This window comes from Pan troglodytes, chromosome 1, assembly GCF_028858775.2.
Source record: "Pan troglodytes isolate AG18354 chromosome 1, NHGRI_mPanTro3-v2.0_pri, whole genome shotgun sequence".
Taxonomy (NCBI): Eukaryota; Metazoa; Chordata; class Mammalia; order Primates; family Hominidae; genus Pan; species Pan troglodytes.
The window spans coordinates 143,568,523-143,583,966 of record NC_072398.2 but is presented as its reverse complement, the minus strand read 5'-3'; positions in this window follow the sequence as shown (position 1 = coordinate 143,583,966).

Below are 15,444 nucleotides of genomic sequence, written 5' to 3'. Positions count from 1 at the left end.
CACTGGACTCTGAGGCCGAGAAGGCGCCGAGAGCGAGTGAGGGCTGCTAGCACGTTGTCATCTCCCACTTCTAGGGTTGTATAAGGATTACATGAGTCAATATATATAAAACATTTGAACAGTGGTCTGGCACATAGTAATTGCTACACACGTTTCTAAGGTGATTCTGGACAAGCTATTACAAAATATCTGTTCTTTACCAAAGTAGAGCTTATTAGCACAATCATGAGACTGGATATAATTTCACAACAACAAAATAATTTCTAGCCCCCAAAAGAAAAAACAAACCAAAAACACTGAGAAATAAATTCTGCTTTCTCATTGAGTTTCTAAGGAAGTCAATCTGAAGTTTAACTTTCTTTAAAATTATTGTTCTAACTTCAGTTTTCTAGGAGTTTGACAAAATTTTTAAGTTTGAGAAGTACATAGAGGCAGTCAGCAATCTAGTATCTGTTAATTTTTCTATGTTAAAAGGCTTCGATTCACCTATTATTACATTTGCCATCTTAAGAACAATAGTGCACGGGTTGAAATAAAACATTCTTATTTGTGGGAAAGAAAACATTTTGCTTGGTTAATTTTACTTGGTTCACACAAGAATGGACACGTTCTTTGTATTCTACTCAATGTCACTACTTATATGTAGCTTTCAGCTTGAAAGGACATTAATTGATGTTTTCCAAAGGAACAACCGGTTACAAGGTGTCCACATTTGCTCTCTTAGTCTGATGAAATGGTTGCATAAAACAGGTTGCCAAACCAGAAATATCAAAAATGGGCATGAAGGTCGGGGTGTGTGTGCAGCGAGTATGGCACTAGGAAGCTGAGCTGGGTGAACAGGAGGAAGCTCACAGGCTTGCTGTGGCTGAGGGAGCCCGCTCTGGGATCCTGCAGTCCACAGTTGGCTATATCATGTTCAGTCCTGACATGGCACACGAGAAGGCCCAGACTGTTGTAAGGGCCAGAAATGACACTTTTTAAAGATTATAAACGGTCTCCTAATTACTCAATGGATTCTTCCTTTGTGTTCCCTGAAACTCCTCTTCCACTCAGAACAAGTTTCCTTATCTGGCCAGCCCTCTTCTTGTGTCATAAGACCCTCAACTATGGCACACGCTAGCCCATATCTTGGTTGGATACAGGTTAAATGAAAATATGCTTTCTGCTTCTCACACTTAGTTTATGTGAGTGAAAGCTGCTGATAGAAATGCGTAAGTAAATAGTTTTTAAGTGCAGGAGATCAAATTACCTCCTTCACAACTTGAAGTTCTTGACAGCTCTGGAAATACTATGCTTTTTTCAAATGTTAAAGTGGGGTGATCTTTACCTACTCTCACAGCAGATTGCCAAATTGTCAGCTTTCAGTGTATTATTTTTTTGAAAAAAATTAAGTGATTTGATTCATTTTGAGGGAAAATTTCTCAAGTTCAGAAAACTTAAAACCATGAAATTCTATAAATGCTTTTATTTCTGCCTTGAGTTATATAGAATAAGGGACAGAACTTCGTTTAAGTGGGAGCTAATTTAGTTGCCTTTAGTTAAACAACTGTCTCTTACTGCAATGGTCCCCAACCCCAGGCCATGGATGGGTACCTATCAGAAACCAGGCTGCAGAGCAGGAGATGAGTGGCGGGCAAGCCAGCGACGCTTCATCTGTAGTTACAGCCACTGCCCATCACTCACATTACTGCCTGAGCTCCGCCTCCTGTCAGACCAGCCACAGCATTACATTCTCATAGGAGCACAAACCCTATTGTGAACTGCACAGGTGAGGGTTCTAGGTTGTGTGCTCCTTATGAGAATCTAATGCCTGATGATCTGCCACTGTCTCCCATCACCCTCAGAAGGGACTGTTTAGTTGCACGAAAACAAGCTCAGGGCTCCCACTGATTCTACTTTATGATGAGTTGTATAATTATTTCATTATATATTACAATGTAATAATAATAGAAATAAAGTGCACAATCAATGTAATGTGCTTGAATCATCCCAAAACCATCCTCCCTGCCCCTGGGTCTGAGGAAAAATTGTCTTCCATGAAACCGGTCCCTGGTGCCAAAAAGGTCAGGGACCACTTTCTTACTGTGTATTCCCTTTTTGTCCAATGGCTGTTATATGTTAGTACCAAAAAAGCAGATTTTGTTACACTTGCATACAAATCTCCCAAAGCAATCTCCCAGGCTTATGTTCCCCTGTTATATTTTCTCATGATACATTTAACCTTCCCAACACTTGACACAAGTATAACTGAACAATTTATTTATATAATTATTTGTTTAATGTTTGTCTTTATAGATAGACAATAAGCTCTCTCATGATAGGAGCAGGTCTGTCTGATTCAATATAGACCAAGGATCACACAAATAGTAGGTGCTCATAAAATTTATTTAATAAAAAACAGACACTAGTAAATATTTTGTGCTTATTCCACTTCATGTTAATTAAGTATCTATATCATGTAAGTCCCACTGAAATTCTTTTTTATTTAAAAATTTTAACTTTTTTTCAATTTTATTTATTTTGTATTGCTACATATTATATGTATATATTTTTAGGGTACATGTGATAACTTGATCCATTCAAAAATCAAATTAGGGTAACTGGGATACCCATCACCTTAAACATTTATCTTTTCTTTAAGCTAGGTACATTCAAATTATTTTCTTCTAGGTATTTTGGAATGTACAATTGATTAATGTTAACTGTAGTCACCCTACCAATTTATCGAACATTACATCTCATTTCTTTTATCTAAGTGTATATTTGTACCCATTAATCAACCTCTCTTCATCCCCCTCTGTCCCCTACTGTTCCCAACCTCTAACCAATACGTATCCGTTAAAATATTCAAACGTGTATAGAAGGGGAATGAATGAAAAGTAAAATTTATCTTTACTGCCTCCTACTGATCTGTAAAGATTTCCAAAGATAATGATTTTAACTGCTTCTTTTTTTAGCATTCTGACATTTACCATCCTATCTCTAAATCATATGTTGTATTCTTGATTTTCTTAAGATTTGAGATCATATCTGTTGATTTCCAAACACAACATAAGTTTTATGTACTTATACTCTTGCCTTTCTTCTCATTTCCCTTCCAAGTTCTGATTTTTTTGTTGGTTATTTTTGGAGGTAGTGTGTTAGTTTTTATATTGGCTCTCTTTATCACTTAATATTATCCTTAACCTATGTTTTTCAATCACCAGTTTTAGACTGCCTCTATTTTCGCCATACTAGGTGAGCTGAGAAAATCAGCTCACCTAACCTTTCTTTCTTTTCTTCTTTCCCCCTGCTGACTTTTGTCAGTGGAATCGTTATATTTTACATTTTTTTAAGTTTAAAGCAACTTACATGTAAACAGAATTATAATAATTTACACTTACATATTGATATTTTTATATTTGTGTCACTTATAGTTTGGTTTGAAAGTATAAAAAAGTCTTTCACATATTGTCTATAGGTTGATTTAAAAACATAAAAATCTGAAATATATAAAAATTATAATGATATAAATATTACTCTCTGTAAAACCATGTCGTATGATTAGGCACATGGAGAAAGCAGTATAATTTCATATCATTCCAAACACCAACTAAAAAGGATTTATATATATATGTTTACATAATATGCTGTCTTTATAATATTTATGTGTATTACAACAACAATTGCTCAAAATGTCACATTTTACTTTCCTTTATATTTCACCATGAATTTATTTTACATCCATTTTCTCATGTACATTACCATCCTCAATATCCTTAACTCACCTCCAATTAATATAAAAAGATTTTTTTTATAAAGTCCTCTAGTCTCCTTCTAATTTGTCCTCATTACTTTCTTGATGTACTGTTCATTCTGAGATTTCTTTCATTGTACCTCTGGGTCAGGTTACACTGTCTTTGTATTCCTTTTCTTCTTCTTGGTTATTTTTTCATATTGCTGGAGTATATCTTCAAAATATTTTCTTTAGAAAAGGGATGAGAAGTAAACTTTCTAAGTTCTTTCATGTCTGAAAATGCCTTTATTTTTTCACTTAAATTTTGTCTACAACTGCACTTCATATAGAATTATATGTTTAACATTGCTTTATAGTCTTTTTGTATATCGTGTTGTGTGTTGTTCATAGGACATTTGTGTTAATCTGATGCTCATTTCTTTTTGGTTAATCACTTTTTTTCCCTCTCTGAACTTTTTTTTTTTTTTTTTTTTGAGACGGAATCTCACTCTGTCACCCCCAGGCTGGAGTGCGGTGGCACGATCTCGGCTCACTGCAAGCTCCACCTCCCAGGTTCATGCCATTCTCCTGCGTCAGCCTCCCGAGTACCTGGGACTACAGGTGCCTGCCACCACGCCTGGCTAATTTTTTTGTATTTTTAGTAAAGACGGGGTTTCACCATGTTAGCCAGGATGATCTTGATCTCCTGACCTCACGATCTGCCCGCCTCAGCCTCCCAAAGTGCTGGGATTACAGGTGTGAGCCACCACACCCGGCCCCCATCTGAAAGTTTTTACAATTTTTCTCTTCATGCTTGCTGTTCTGAAATTTTACAATGATGTATTTAGTGCATATATTTTCCACTGAACATTTGGTGGGGTTTGTCAATAACTGAATTTATATTTTTTCCAGCTGATGGAAAATTTAAGCTATTTTCTTTTATTATTTCTTTGATTATTTCAACTCTTTTATTGTTTACATCGTCTCATTCTAAAACACCTCTACAGATAGGTATAGGATATTCTGGATCTGCGCTGTAGATCATTGCTTTTCAAATTTTAATGCATTAAAAAATAGAAACTCTTTTTTATTTCTAAGAACTCATAGCAGCCTCTTTTTAAATTATAAATACAATATATTCTTGAATTTCTGAGGGCACTAATTAGGATTTTTAATGTTTTATTTTATTCCTTGCATTATTACTGATTCTTCTGGGGTCAGTTTTTCTATTTATTCACTTTTGTCTTTCTTTTTCTTCTACTTGGTTCCCCTTAAACATCTGGTCTTGGCTGACTACTAATTTTTGTGCATAAAGGACTACATTCATCAATGTAGAGGGCTGGCATGGGTAATTTTTGAAGTTAAACAGACCATTTAACCCAAAAGGCCACTGCCCTGAATGGAAGGACTGCCAAGCCCTGTGTCAAGGGTTGAAACTTATTGAGAAGTGGCTTTTTAATTTAATTTAATTTATTTATTTTGAGATGGAGTCTCATTCTGTCGCCCAGGCTGGAGTGCAGTGGCACGATCTCGGCTCACTGCAAGCTCTGCCTTCCAGGTTCACACCATTCTCCTGCCTCAGCCTCCGAAGTAGCTGGGACTACAAGTGCCTGCCACCACACCTGGCTAATTTTTTTTTGTATTTTTAGTAGAGACAGGGTTTCACCATGTTAGCCAGGATGGTCTTGACCTCCTGACCTCGTGATCCACCCACCTTGGCCTCCCAAAGTGCTGGGATTACAGGCATAAGCCACCACACCTGGCCAATAAGTGGCTTTTTATTTTTAGTATATGAACAGGCCTGGGGCACAAGAAGTGTCAAATAAGTAAAATGCTTCATACATGAAGGAAGAAGACAAGCTACCTAAGTCCAGATTTCTGAAGATGATCTTCCAGTTACAGACCCTTATGGCTGCCCCTTAGCCACTCCTGTCTGTATGTGCTTGGAGACTCACCAGAGATCTTTTAAGGAAAATGATTCCTAACTCCACTATATCTTTTTTGGGTTGTAATTTACTCTACTAGAGTTTATTTAGCAATATAATCCAATCTGTCTCCTGTCTTCCAAGACTTCATCAAACTTTCTGGCCTGCTAATGTCACCTTCTTTCCCCTCCCTTTTTTTGGTTTTGTTTCAAGTCCTGCTGAGGATTTATTTATTCATTTTTATACGGATATTGTCATTTCGATGAGTATTTAGAAATGAAGAAGAGGCAACTGCAGGTCTGTCCACCATCTCAAACTAGGAAACTATATAGCTATCTTAGAATTGCTCTACATTGTTATCCGAACTTGGGTAAAACTCTTCTGGCTGCTCACAAATAGACCTAACTGTAAATAGGTAAATTCCCATATAATTTCCCCCAGACCTTGATAATTATTCTTCATGGATCAAGTAGGATTTAACAGTGTTAAGGGCTTTGGATAATTCTAAATTGTTCCCTGAGCCTCTTGGCAGTTTCATATGTGTATAGAAGAGTGTGATAACAAAACAAAGTAACTATAGAGATGTACATAAATGAAGAAGGCTAAAACAAAAACTAAAGTTAAAGCAGAATTTGAACCAACTTGGAATTTACTTTGGGGTGTTACATATTTTTATGCTAGTTGGGCTTGACCAACTCTATCTTGGATTTGCCAAGAAAATAATTGATGTGATCATGGAGCCAAGAATGATAACATGTGAAGATCTGTGGAGGATTGGCAGGACCCCAGATCACTGGGAAAAAGCCAAAGGAGTACCTATTTTTAAAAGGCAATAAAAAGTTGCTTGAGAATAAATGACCTTTTACATAGACAAAAAGCAGTGCATACTGATTAACTCAAATAAGCTTTAGACAGTCTTATAGAGTAATGGCAGTAATGAGTAGAGGAAAAATATATTCATATATTGCATCAAAATAACATTAAATATCCAAAACTGAATAAAAGTTTTTAAATGAAAAATATTTATTTATTATCACCATTTTATTAGGATTTTAATTCGTATCTTGTTAAGCATATAGATAATTTAAGACATCTGGATTTCAGCCACATTTCTTCATTTTTGTCCAAATTATATGTTGTCATTTAGATGCTTCTAATAACACAGAAATGTGATGTTAAATTGAAAATTTTGAGTCATTGTTCAGATGCCAATTTCTTTCTTGATATGTATGCAGGATATACGTTAAAAATTTGCATATATGACTGAAACCTGGTGGTGGCTGTCTTACTCTAGAATTTAAAATTAAATTTAAAATAAATTCAATAGACTAAGTAATTGTTCTAAAATCAAATCAAATAAAATGGAACACGTGCTGATATAAGACGTTTTAATTAAGAAGGAAAAAAGTATGTCCATAAATTAGAAGTTGGGAAGAACTATTAGGTAATCAGAAGTTTCTCAGAGTCCCTAAGCATTATTATCCACTGACTCTATAATTTTTGATGGGATCTTTCACACCTCTGCTGATCTTTATATATAAAGCTTTCACTTCTGGGATCTACTTTTGTTTTTTTTTTTTGAAACAGAGTCTTCCTCTGTTGCTCAGACTAGAGTGTAGTGGCGTAATCTTGACTCACCACAACCTCTGCCTCCCGGATTCAAGAGATTCTCCTGCCTCAGCCTCCTGAGTAGCTGGGATTACAGGTGTCTGCCACCACGCCGGGCTAATTTTTGGATTTTTAGTAGAGACGGGGTTTCACCATCTTGGCCAGGCTGGTCTCGAACTCCTGACCTCGTGATCCACCTACCTCGGCCTCCCAAAGTGCTGGAATTATAGGCATGAGCCACCATGCCTGGTCAGGATCCACTTCTTTTTCCATCCTTATCTTGAAAATTATCTACTCATCCTTCAAGTCTGAACCCTGTGAAGACTTCCTTGCCTCATATTTTGAGTTAATTTCTCTGTGTTCTTGTTTCTTTGGTATTTTATACACTCAGGTGCAACCCACATTTATTGTACGCCTATTACTTACCAGGTACTGCACCAAGAAATGATAACTATATGGTAGGGGCACAACCTCACTGTGATGACCCTTATTTAACCAGTTGAGGAAGCCGAAGTCCCAAGAAAGTACATTAATTGCCCAAAGTTACACAACTAGCAAGTAGCAAATACAGATACAGATTTACATTACATAATTATTTATAGTTCTTTCTCCATCACTGGTCTTTAAACCCTTCAAAGGGAGAAAAATATCTTATTCATCCCTTGATCCTAGTAGCTGCACAGTGCCTGGCACATGGTCAAAACATATTTGCTGAACAAATAAATTAATGAATAAACAAGGTAGTGAACTTGCATTAAAGGCAAGCTGCACTCCAGTAAAGTGTAAATAATTTACTTTTCTCATTTCTTAAAAAGTTGGCATTCAGTAGATATTCATTAACATTCCCATCTCTATGCTTTACCAGATTTTGATGTTGGTAGAAGCATAATGAGTGGTGATTAAAATATGGACAATAAAAACAGTTAAAAGAACTAGGTATGCTTAAGGTAGAAGCACCATGCTGATGGTTTGGTTCAAGCCCCAAACAATGTTGAAAAATAGTCAGTTCATTTTTTATTAGAGATGTGTTTATATTTAATGTGTATAAGGCACTTCATCAGTCATCATGGGAGTAGTAAAGTGTATACACACAGCCCCTTACTTCAAGTTCCTAACTTCTGCATAAGACAGCATATAAGAGATATGTGTTCATAATGACAAGATAAGTTACACTGTTTCATGACTCCAGTGCAACTGGAAACTGAGGAAAGTTTCTATAAAGTGTTTAGACATAAGATAAGCCTTAGACAGAGCCTATTAAGTAGTAGGTGCATAATGTTTGTTAAATGTTTAATGGCATTTTGAATGTTGAAGTTTAGGGAATGCTGTGGTTTGAAAGCATCCCCCAAATTTTATGTGCTGGAAATTTAATCCTCAAATTCATGTGTTGGCATTTGGAAGTGGGGCCTTTCAGAGATATTTCGGATTAGATAAGGTCATCAGGATGGGGACCCTATAATGAGACCAGTGACTTTATAAGAAGAAGAAGAGAGACCTGAGCTGGTACACTCTTGCTCTCACCAAATGATGCCTTCTTCTATGTTACAGTTCAGCAAGAAGGCTGTCAGCAGATACCAGTGCTGTGATCTTGGACTTCCCAGCCTCCGGAATCATGGGAGAAATAAACTTCTATTCTTTATAAATTACCTAGTCTCAGGTATTCTTGGATAGTAACAGAAAACAGACTAAAATAGTACATTGGTACTAAGAGGTAGGTCTGTGGCTAATAATGAATATATGAGCTTTAGAACTGGATAATGGATACAAACTGGAACAGGTTTGTTGAATGCTAGAAAATAAAAAAAGCCTTTATTGCCATAAATGGAGAATTAAGGGCAATTCCGGTGGAGGGCTTAGAAGAAGACTAAGGAAAAGTCTGGAGCTTTTCAGAGATTACCTAAGTGGTCATGACCAGTATCTTAATAGAAATGTAAACAGTAAAGACCATTCTGATGATGTCTCAAATGGAACTGAGGCACAAGATACCAGAAAATGAAATAAAGACCACCTTTGTTGTAAAGTTGCAAAACATTGCTACATTGTGTGCATGCCCTAGAATTTTGTGGAATGCAGAATTTAAGAGCAATGAACTAGAATATCTGCTGGAAAAAATTTCTAAGTAGCAAAGCATTCAGGCTTCTGCATGGCTACTTCTAACTGCTTGCAGTGAAATAAGAGAGCAAAGAGATGACTGAAAGATAGAATATATAATTAAAAGGGAAACAAAGTGGAAAGACTTGGAAAATTATCAGCCTTGCTGTGTGGCAGAGAATGAAAGGGCATTTTCAGGAGACGAAACCAAAGGTGTGCTCCAGTGACCATTTGCTAAGGAGATTAGATAGATAGGATAATCAAGACAATGGGAGAAAAACCCTGAAGGCATTTCAGAGATCCTTGAGACTGCCCCTTCCATCACATGCCCAGAGCCCTAGGAAGGGAGAATGATTTTGGAGAACAGGCTGCTTCCCAGGGCCACATCAGGACTATGCTCCCCACACACATTTGGGCACAGTACTTTTAGCTGCCCCAGTTGTGGCTCAATGACTCTAGGTGTGGCTCAACCTGCTGCTCCAGGAGACACAAGCCATAAGCCTTCGTGGCATCCATGTGGTGCCAGTTCTGTAGGTTCACAGAAAGCAAGAGCTGTGGAGACATGGCAACTTTCACCTAGTTTTCAAAGGATGTATCAGATAGCCTGGAGGCCCAGGTAGAGCTTTGTCATAGGGGTGGAGCCACTGCTGAGAGCCCCTATTTAGGGCAATGTCAAACGAAATATGAGGTTGAAGCTGCCACAGAAAGTCCCCACCAGGGCAAGGCCTATTCAGGCCATGGGAATAGGACCACCACTGAGACTCCAAAGCTGTAGAGCTACCAAAATGCAACACCAGCCTGAAAGAACTGAAGCATAGGCTAAGCCCAGCAAAGCTATACAGGCAAGGCTGCCTGAAGCTTTGTGGTCCCAATGCCAACAGCAGTGTGTCCAGGGGATAAAAGATTATTCTGGAGTCTTAAGATTTAATGTCTGCACTATTGGGTTTTGGACTTGCTTGGGGACATATTTTTGCTAACTTCTTGCCTATTTCTCCCTTTTTGGAATGAGAAGGTCTGTCTTATGCCTGTCCCAACATTGTATTTTGGAAGTAGATGACTGGTTGATTTTATAGATTTACACCTGGAAGGAATTTGCCTCAGGATGAAGCATGCCTTGAATTTCATTCTTTTTTTTTTTTTTTTTTTTTTTTTTGAGACAGAGTTTTGCTCTGTTGCCCAGGCTGGAGTACAGTGGTGCTATCTCGGCTCACTGCAAGCTCCACCTCCCGGGTTCATGCCATTCTCCTGCCTTAGCCTCCCGAGTAGCTGGGACAACAGGCACCTGCTACCATGCCTGGCTAATTTTTTTGTATTTTTAGTAGAGACGGGGTTTCACCATGTTAGCTAGGTTCGTCTCGATCTCTTGACCTCATGATCCACCCACCTCGGCCTCCCAAAGTGTTGGGATGACAGGCGTGAGCCACCGCGCCCGGCCAAATCTCATTCTTAACTAATTTAGATAAGACTTTGAACTCTGGAGTTGGTGCTGGAATGAGTTAAAACTTCAGGGCTGTTGGGATAGAATAAATGTATTTTGCATGTGAGAAAGACATGAATTTTGGGGGCTAGGGGTAGAATGCTACCATTTGAATGTGTCCCCCTAATTTCATGTGTTGGAATCTTAATCATCAAATTCATATGTTGATGGCATTTGGAGGTGGGGCTTTTGGGAAGTAATTAGAATTAGATAAGGTCAACAGGATGGGGCCCTTATGAGAGGACTGGTGGCTTTATAAGAAAGGTAAGAGAAACCTGAACTTGCATGCTCTTGCACTCTTGCCAGGTGATGCCCTTCACCATGTTATGATGCAGTAAAAATGCCCTCACCAGATGTGACCCCTCAACCTTGGACTTCTCAAACTCCAGAATTATAAAAAATATTTTTTAATTGTTTTTGAAATAAATTAGCCAACCTCAGGTATTTTGTTATAATATTCCCACTACTACTTCCCAGCCTCTGGTATCCATCATTTTATCCTCTATCTGCACGAGTTCAATTGTTTTAATTTTTAGGCCCCCCTAAGTGAGAACATGCAAAGTTTGTCTTTCTATTCCTGGCTTATTTCATTTAACGTAATGTCCTCAAGTTTCATCCATGTTGTTGCAAATAACAGGATCTCATTCTTTTTTTTATGTCTGAATAGTACTCTATTGTATACATATACCACATTTTCTTTATCCATTTGTCTGTTGATGGATGCTTAGGTTGCTTCTAAATCTTGGCTATTGTGAATAATAATGCAATAAACATGGGAGTGCAGATATCTCTTTAATATATCGATTTTCTTTCTTTGGGGTATATGACTAGCAGTGGCATTGCTGAATCACATGGTAGCTCTATTTTCATTTTTTTGAGGAACCTCCAAACTGCTGTCTATAGTGGTTGTAAATTAGTACAATCACTAACGTACTTATTTACATTCCCATCAATGGCTTGCAAGGGTTCCCTTTTCATCCTCACCAGCATTTCTTATTCCCTGATAAAAGCCATTTTACTGGGGCGAGATGATACTTCATTGTGGTTTTGATTTGCATTGTCTGATTATCACTGATGTTTAGCACTTTTTCATATACTTGTTTGCCACTTGTATACCTTCTTTTAAGAAATATCTATTCAGATCCTTTGCTCAGTTTTTAATCAGATGAGTAGATTTTTTTCCTATTGTTTCAGCTACTTATATATTCTGATTATTAATCCCCTGTCAGATGGGTAGTTTACAAATATTTTCTCCTAATCTATGGGTTGTCTCTTCATTTTGTTGATTGTTTCTGTTGCTGTGCAGAAGCTATTTAACTTGATGTGGCCCTGTTTGTCAATTTTTGCTTTGGTTATTTGTGCTTGTAGGGTATTACCTGAGAGATCTCTGCCCAGACCAATGTCCTGGAGAGTTTTCTTAAAGTTTTCTTTTAGTAGTTTCATAGCTTCAGGTGTTAGACTTAAGTTTTTAATCCATTTGTTTTCATTTTTGTATGTAGTGAGAGATAGGGACCTAGTTTCATTCTTTTGCATATGGTTATCCAGTTTTTTCCAGTACCATTTATTGAAGAAACTGTCCTTTCCCCAATGTATGTTCTTGACACCTTTGTCAAAAATGAGTTCACTGTAGATGTATGGATTTGTTTCTGGGTTCTCTATCCTGTTCCATTGGTCTTTGTGTCTGTTTTTATGTCAGGACCATGCTGTTTCAGTTACTATAGCTCTGTAGTATACCTGAAGTCAAGTAATGTGATTTCTCCAGTTTTGTTCTCTTTGTTCAGGATAGTTTTGAGTATTCTGGATCTTTTGTGGTTCTGTATAAGTCTTAGGATTTTTTTTTTTTTTTTTTTTGTAGTTTTGTGAAGAATGTCATTGGTATTTTGATAGGGAATGCATTGAATCTGTAGATTGCTTTGGGTAGTATGGACATTTTAATGATATTGAGTCTTTCAATCCATGAACATGAAATATCTTTCCATTTTTTGTGTCCTCTTCAATTTCTTTCATCAATGTTTTATAGCTTCCATTGTAGATATCTTTAATTTCTTTGGTTAATTATCACATATTCTATTTTATTCATCGCTATTGTAAATATAATTACTTTCTTGATTTCTTTTTCAGATTGTTCACTGTTGGCATATAGAAATATTACTGATTTTTGCATGTTGATTTTGTATCCTGAAACTTTACTGAATTCATTTATAATTTTTAATAGTTTTTTTTTGGTGGAGTCTTCAGGTTTTTCCAAATATAAGATCATATCATCTGCAAACAAAGATAATTTGACTTATTCCTTTCCAATTTGGGTGCCCTTTATTTCGTTCTCTTGTCTAATTGCTCTAGCTAGGACTTCCAGTGCTATGTTGAATTAAAAGTGGTGAAAGTGGGCATCCCTCTCTTGTTCCATATTTTAGAGGAAAGACTTTCAGTTATTTCCCATCCAGTACAATACTAGTCATGTGTCTGTCATATATGGCTTTTATTGTGTTGAAGTATGTTCCTTCTATACTGTTTTTTGAGGTTTTTTAAATCATGAAGGGATGTTGAATTTTATCAAATGCATTTTCAGCTGCAATTGAAATGTTCATATGGTTTTTGTCCTTCATTCTATTGATACGATGTATCACATTGACAGATTTGCATATGTTGAACCATCCTTGCGTTCCTGGGATAAATCGCACTTGGCCATGATGAATGATCTTTCTAATATATTGCTGAATTTGGTTTGCTAGTATTTTGTTCAGGATGTTTGCATCAATATTTTTCAGAGATATTGGCCTGTAGTTTTCTTTTTTTGATGTGTCTTTTTCTGGTTTTAATATCAGGGTAATGGTCCTGCAGAATGAGTTTGGAAGTATTCCCTCCTCTATTTGTTGAAGTAGTTTGAGTGGGATTGGTATTAGTTCTTCAAATGTTTGGTCAAATTCAGCATTGAAACCATCAGGTCCTGGGTTTTCTTTGCTGGGAGATTTTTTTTATTACTGCTTCAATCTCATTACGTGTTATTAGTCTGTTCAAGTTTTGGATTTCTTCATGTTTCAATCTTGGTAGGCTGTATGTGTCTAGCAATTGATCCATTTCTTCTAGGTTTTCTAATTTATTGGCACATAGTTACTCATAGTAGCCACTAATGATCCTTTGAATTTCTGTGATATCAGTTGTAATGTCTCTTTTTTTGTGTCTGATATTATTTATTTGGGTCTTCTTTCTTTTTTTCTTAGTCTGGCTAAAGGTTTGTCAACTTTGTTTATCTTTTCAAAAAAACCACCCTTTCATTTCCTTGATCTTTTGCATTTTTTAAATTTCAATTTCACTTATTTCTGCTCTGATCTTCATTCTTCTACTAATTTTAGGTTTGGTTGGCTCTTGCTTTTCTAATTCTTTAAGATGTGTTGTTAGGTTATTTGAATTTTTTGTACTTTTTTGATATAGGCCATTGTAGCTAAAAACTTTCCTTTTAGTACTGCTTTTGCTGTATCCCATAAGTCTTGGTATGTTGTGTTTCCAGTATCATTTGTTTCTAGAAATTTTTCAATTTCCTTCTTAATTTCTTCATTGACCCATTGGTCATTCAAGAGCATATTGTTTAATTTTCATGTATTTGTATGGTTTCCAAAATTCCTCATGTTATCAATTTCTAGTTTTATTCCATTGTGGTCAGAGAAGATATTTGATACAATTTCAATTTTATCAAATTTTTTAGGACTTGTTTTGTGGCCTAACGTAGGGTCTATCCTTGAGAATGATCCATGTGCTGAGAAAAATATGTATTCTGCAGCCATTGGATAAAATGTTCTGTAAATATCTATTAGGTCCATTTGATCTATAGTTCAGACAAAGGCCAGTGTTTCTTTGTTGGTTTTCTGTCTGGATGATCTTTCCAATGCTGAAAGTGGGGTGTTGAAGTATACAGTTATTACTGCATCAGGCTCAGTCTTTCTCTTCTGCTCTAATAGTATTTACTTTTTATATCTGAGTGCTTCCGTGTTGGGTGCATATATATTTACAATCGTTACAGCCTCTTGCTGAATCGACACCTTTTTCATTATGTAATGACCTTCTTCATCTGTTTTCATAGTTTTTATCTTGAAATCTACTTTGTCTGTTATAAGTACAGCTACTCTTGCTCTTTTTGGTTTCCATTTGCATGTAATATTTTTCCATCCTATTATTTTCAGTCAATGTGTGTCTTTAGAGGTAAAGTGATGTTTCTTGTAGGCAATAGATCATTGGGTCTTGTTTGTTTTTAATCCTTTCAGCCATTCCATCGTTTAATTGGTGAGTTTAATCCACCACTTACATTCAATGTTATTATTGGTAAGTTAGGACTTACTCCTGCCATTTTGTTATTTGTTTTCTGGTTGTTTTGTAGTCTTCTCTTCCTTCTTTCCTTCCTTCCTGTCTTCCTTTTAGTGAAGATGATTTTTTTTTTCTGGTGGCATGTTTTAGTTTCTTGCTTTTTATTTTTTGTGTATCTCTTGTATTTTTTTAATTTGAGGTGAACAGGAGGCTTGCAAATAATATCTTATAGCCCATTATTTTAAACTGATGATAACAATGATTGCATAAACAAACAAATAAACAAAGAGAAAACTAATAAAACCTTTACACTTTAACTTTGTCCCCCT